The 4,737-nt window shown below is 40.8% G+C and overlaps 1 protein-coding gene across 1 annotated transcript in view; it reads right to left on the reverse strand.

The window, feature by feature from the left end:
- Positions 1–4,737, reverse strand: part of epha5 (EPH receptor A5) — a 50,704-nt gene that overhangs the window by 29,048 nt on the left and 16,919 nt on the right. The window lies entirely within an intron of this gene.

The raw sequence follows: 4,737 nt of genomic DNA on the forward strand, positions 1-4,737 counted from the left end.
ATCAGGAATGAGGTCATTAGAGGGACAACAGAGACAGGAAGGTTAGGAGACAAAGACAGAGAAGCCAGATTGAGATGGTTTGGACATGTGCAGAGGAGGGACAGTGGAGACATTGGTAGAAGAATGTTAGAGATGGAGCTACCAGGTAGGAGAAAGAGAGGAAGGTCAAAGAGGAGATATATGGATGCAGTGAGGGAGGACATGCAGATAGTTGGAGTCAGAGTAGGAGATGCAGAGAACAGGGACAGATGGAAATCAATCATTTGCTGGAGCAACTCCTGAAAAAAAAGGGACAAAGCTGAAAGAAAAAGAATAAGATTCTAGTTCAGTTCAAATTAGGGTAAACAGATTAACCCCTGCTCAACAGGAAACCGTCAACACGTGGGGCGTGTTCCAGTAACTGTACGTCACTCATGAGGTGTTTCAACATGATGTGAGGTTTTTTTTTTTTTTAATTAATATTAACATTATCATTAACATCAGTGAAGGATTTAACCAGAACCAGAAGTCACCAAGACTGGATCAGAAAATCTGTTCAGTGAAATGACTGAACCTGCAGTAAATGAACCAACGTCAGTGAAACATGAGCTAAAAAAAAGTTCTCATCAAACGTCCCCAGTTGACAACAAACTTCAGCAACAATGAAATGTCTCTCTGTCAGAGGTCAAGACGTTTACACCTGCGTCAGTCAGACTCTACATCATAATGTCACATCATTAAAAACAACTCTGCTAAGGAATTGCAACCAGGCAGCACAAAAATAGCTTTAAAATAGCAGAGAAAATATATAAAAAAATTAACCTAAGAAACTGTTAAAATGTTTTATTTTTGTATTTTTATCAATAATATTTTAGAACCTCATCATTTACTAAAACCTATTTAAGTTTTTTTAAAGTGAATTCCAGCAGAAGAAAAAAAAAAGGTCCAGGTCCAAAGTGGTCCCCGGGCCACAGTTTGGACTGACACTGATATGGTTGTCCAGTCCTGCAGATGATGATCAGGTGTTTGTTAAACAATTTGTCCCCTGAAAGAACAAACGCGTGAAAACAATTTCCCGGGTGTCATTAGTTACAGTCACGGCCGACTGATCAATCCATCAACGCTGATCACACTCTGAGCACGTGTATCTGTGTGTGTGCTGGTATCGCTTACCTTGTGGGGACATTATTTATACATACAACGCTGCTGTGAGGACACTTGTCCTTGTGGGGACATTTTTTATCTGTGAGGACACTTGTCCTTGAGGGGACATTTTTTTTATCTGTGAGGACACGTGTCCTTGAGGGGACATTTTTTTTTATCTGTGAGGACACTTTGTACTACATCTATGTGGAGTCCACACAGAACACAGAACCAGTGTGTGTGTGTGTGTTCTGGTGTGTGTGTGTGTGTGTTCTGATGCCACGCAGCTCTTAACGAGCTACACAAAAGGGTAAAAGGTAATTAATATGGAATAGGCACTAATGTGGCTGCATGTGTGTGTGTGTGTGTGTGTCTGTGTGTGAGGTTAATATGTAATTAATATGCATCACACACTGGTATCCCTGACAATTAAGCACCAACGTTGTCCGCTGATGCGTCTTAACGAGCGTCCTCTTTAATTGCTAACATTCCACTGTAAACATGTTGATTTATTTGATTGGCCGTCGTTAGCGTGGATTAAAAAAGACTGAGACGTCAGAGCCCATGAAGGAAGGAGCCGCGGTTTGAGAACCAGAATCTCAACCAAACAGGAAGTCAATGCATTTCTGTTTGATTTTTGAATTATTATTATTATGTTGTTACGTAACTTCTTTCCAAAAAGTCTAAACGGGAAAAATATGGATAATATTTAAATTTGAATAAACAAGAACCGTCATTAAATCTTTTCATCAACCTCATCTTTACTATTTTTCTTTGTTTGGTTATAATTTAAATAATTAATTAACTTAAGTAAGCAAATTAATTAGCTGAATAAAGTGTTTTTACAAAGTTATAATGAAGACAAATTTAAAGGAAATTCCAGCAGTTTTTTTTTTCAACAACAAAATTCAAAGAGAGAATCAGACAGAGCTGCCTTTGATCTTTCACTCCTACATCTGTAAAAATGAATTTGAACAACATTTCTGTTTCGTTCAGAGAAGTCGTTAAATGTCCACTTCCTGTTTTTGTCCCACTGCCGGTCCACGAGCCTCAACAACGTAAACACGTTATCAAACTGCCACGTGACACGATGACGACGTCAGACAAAACCAACACAATAATAAAAACACACAATCGAGTCGCGATGAAAGTGTTTCTCATTCTGCAGGATGACAGAAGGGGGCGCTGCAACTGAGAGCAGGAGCCTAAAGGTCAGCCAGGGTCACGGTCGGGGGGAGATTAAGGAAGTCTGGAGGGTCGAGATTATTATTATTTTTTTATGACAACTTCTTACCAAAAAGTCTAAACGGGAAAAATATGGATAATATTTAAATTTGAATAAACAAGAACCGTCATTAAATCTTTTCATCAACCTCATCTTTACTATTTTTCTTTGTTTGGTTATAATTTAAATAATTAATTAACTTAAGTAAGCCAATTAATTAGCTGAATAAAGTGTTTTTACAAAGTTATAATGAAGACAAATTTAAAGGAAATTCCAGCTGCAGTTTTTTTTTTTCAACAACAGAATTCAAAGAGAGAATCAGACAGAGCTGCCTTTGATCTTTCACTCCTACATCTGTAAAAATGAATTTGAACAACATTTCTGTTTCGTTCAGAGAAGTCGTTAAATGTCCACTTCCTGTTTTTGTCCCACTGCCGGTCCACGAGCCTCAACAACATAAACACGTTATCAAACTGCCACGTGACACGATGACGACGTCAGACAAAACCAACACAATAATAAAAACACACAATCGAGTCGCGATGAAAGTGTTTCTCATTCTACAGGATGACAGAGGGGGGCGCTGCAACTGAGAGCAGGAGCCTAAAGGTCAGCCAGGGTCACGGTCGGGGGGAGATTAAGGAAGTCTGGAGGGACGAGGCAGCGTTAGCCATACATCATCGTGAAAAATCAAGTGTCGCCTCCTGCTGACCAGATGTGTGAACTACACGTTCAATCACCACCACGTCAACGTTCAGTTCATTTGACTGAAACCACGGTCCAGATAAACTGCCGACGTCTGCAGAATCGTGGTGACCTGGGGTCGAGATCAAAGCGACATCAAATTCTCCTGAGACGTGAAATCAGAGCGAGGAATTGATTCTTTATGAGAGTTTCGCAATTTGAAAGAAATTAAAATGACGGCGGAAACAGATTTTCATCAGAAAACTGAGGTCAACACAAAGACAGGCTGTAAAACAACGACTCGGTCACATGATCTAAAACAACCAATCAATGAAAACAATCTGAGCAGAAAAATCCTTAAAAAAAAGGTTCATAAAAAACAGCCAGAAATGTAATTTATAAAAAACTGAAGTTAGAAAAGCTTCAGAAATCTAAAAATAAATAAATAAATAAACGACCGAGAATAAAGTTAGCTGCAAAAAAAAAAATCCTTCAAAACAAAAGGCTAAAATAATAATAACTGAATACAAAACTGTAAAAAGTGAGGGTAAATATCTGAAGTCTGAAAAAGATGAACCACAGCTGAAAAAGATCATTGATTATTGATCATTGATTATTGATCAACTATGTTATGATTGATAAAGGCACCGAGGACAGAGACGGGGGAGGACGGGGAGGACGGGGGAGGACGTCCACAGCCCGTACACAGTTCTGTGACTCATCATTTGAGCCACATGTAGGTGAAAACACGTGACCGTAAATACTGGTATAGACGCTCCTGAAAACCACCTGGGACCTCAAGGCTTTCATGGAGAAAAGGTTCATGAATATTTGACCAACCTGGGACGCACGTGTGTGTCTGAGTGTGTGTGTGTGTGTGTGTGTGTTTGGGTACTAATCTGATCCACAGATCAATGGTTTAATTTGGGGTTTTTTTATTTGTGTATTTTGTCTTTTACTAAATTTAAAAATGTAAACGTGAAACTGGAGACGAGTGAACGTCGGCAGAACGAAGGGCAAGATGGAGTCAGCCCTTCAGAGGAAGTCGGTTCAGCCGACGAGTCCTCAGGAAGCACTTTGGTTGTCATGACGACGGGGGCACGTCCAGATGATGGAGGTGAAGGAGGGGGGAGGTGAGGGCGGGGGGGAGGACTGGGGAGTCAGAGATGCAAGAGGAGAAAATACAGCAAAGGTGTGTGAGTGTGTGAGTGTGTGAGTGGGGGGGGGGCTGTGGGGGGGCAGAGAGACGCCCGCAGCAGTGTCTCCAAACGAACAGGAAGTCAGAGATGAACGGATGAATCAGGTTCATATTTCAGAGGTGATGAAATCAGTGGCTCCTCCTGACAGACGTGGACGGGGGTGTCATCGCTCTCTCCTCTGTCGCCGTGGAGATTCTCAGCTCAGACATTTTCCATTATTGAGTTTCAACGAAACAAAGAGTTTCAAAGTTTAGTCAAAATATGAAAAAATATTAGTATAACCACAGGTTACGGCTCACGTTTGTGCCTGAAAGAGCCCTAGTGGTGGCTTGAATAAATTCTGTAATTTTTTTTTTTTTTTTTTAAACACAGCCTTTCAGACTGAAGGGTCGAAGGTCGCTGTGTTCCTCTGACCGCTGTGTTTGAACCACACGAGTGTGAAGACGTTCTCAGCTCTGAGTGTCAGAGTCGTCTTCTCCCATAATCCCCCTGTGGTGGTGGGAGGGG

This window comes from Cynoglossus semilaevis, chromosome 14, assembly GCF_000523025.1.
Source record: "Cynoglossus semilaevis isolate Cse_v1.0 chromosome 14, Cse_v1.0, whole genome shotgun sequence".
NCBI classification, from domain to species: Eukaryota; Metazoa; Chordata; class Actinopteri; order Pleuronectiformes; family Cynoglossidae; genus Cynoglossus; species Cynoglossus semilaevis.